General features: G+C 51.8%; 1 pseudogene; it reads right to left on the bottom strand.

Moving 5' to 3' along the window:
- Window positions 1-203: 203 nt before the first annotated feature.
- On the bottom strand, window positions 204-1,056 carry LOC102821553 (annotated as a pseudogene).
- Window positions 1,057-1,062: the final 6 nt, after the last annotated feature.

The following is a 1,062-nucleotide window of genomic DNA, read 5'->3' as shown; positions in this document are numbered from 1 at the left end:
ATAGCTGTTTATTGACAGTGGGCTGGAAAGGGTGATGGAGTTTACATATACAGACACCACCTTACACCAACGTCACAAGGATGGCAAGAGTGATAAGAAAGAGTGGCCTGGAAACACCAATGAGCTCCTCCCCTGAAGAGTGAGCATGGGAGGGGTCATGGCTTGGAGTGTTGAGAGGGGCAGCTGTAGGACACCTCCACTCATTAGGCATGGTTAGAGACAAAGAGGGACTCACTGGTTGCAGTCCCACCTTGACTACTTGGAGTGTACTTTCCTCGGCAGATGATCCTGTTGGCCAGGGCTTGCTTGATGTACTCCTCCTGGGCAGCCTTCAGGTTCTCCTTCTCCACCCCTCCCCAGGCCTTCAAGGCAGAGGCCTACAAGATTTGGCCATAGGAGAAAGTCAGGGCCCATGGCTTCAGCAGGGGCACTTGTTGACGGCATTGAGGTTGATGGATGCCTCCTCCTCATTCTGACCCCCAGATAGGAAGGTGACCTAGTAACAGCAGGGGGCACTGTGTGGCGCAGTGCTGTGACAGTTGCCATGGCAATCTCCTTATGAGAAAACTTCTGTGTGCAGGCATGGCCTGGTGTTACCATATTGGGCTTCAGCAAAGTGCCTTCCAAGTACACATGGTGGTCACTCAGAGCCTTGTAGACAGCAGCCAGTACCTTCTCAGTTACATACTGACAGTGCTTCTGGTCATGGTCCCCATAGGGGAGTATATCAGGTTCCACAATGGGCATGATGCCATTCTGCTAGCAAATGCTGGCATAACGGACCAGCACATTGGCATTTTCCATGATGGCGAGGGCTGAAGGAATATGTTCCCCAATCTTCAACACACAGAGCCATTTGGCAAAGTCAGCTCCATCCTTCGTGTACTGGGCACTGTGCTCAGACAGCCCATCCAGTCCTTGGGTAGTGGTCTCACTGTTTGTTCCTGCCAGGGGTACCACACCCTTGTCTACTTTGATGCCCATAACACAGTTCTTGGATTTGATAACTTGAGGAAAGGGACGCCCATCATCTGCCTTCTGGTAGAGTGTCTCATGGAAGAG

This window comes from Chrysochloris asiatica, unplaced genomic scaffold (assembly GCF_000296735.1).
Source record: "Chrysochloris asiatica unplaced genomic scaffold, ChrAsi1.0 scaffold00615, whole genome shotgun sequence".
NCBI classification, from domain to species: Eukaryota; Metazoa; Chordata; class Mammalia; order Afrosoricida; family Chrysochloridae; genus Chrysochloris; species Chrysochloris asiatica.
Note: the sequence above shows the minus strand (reverse complement) of the source record. Positions and strands in the feature narration are given on the sequence as shown.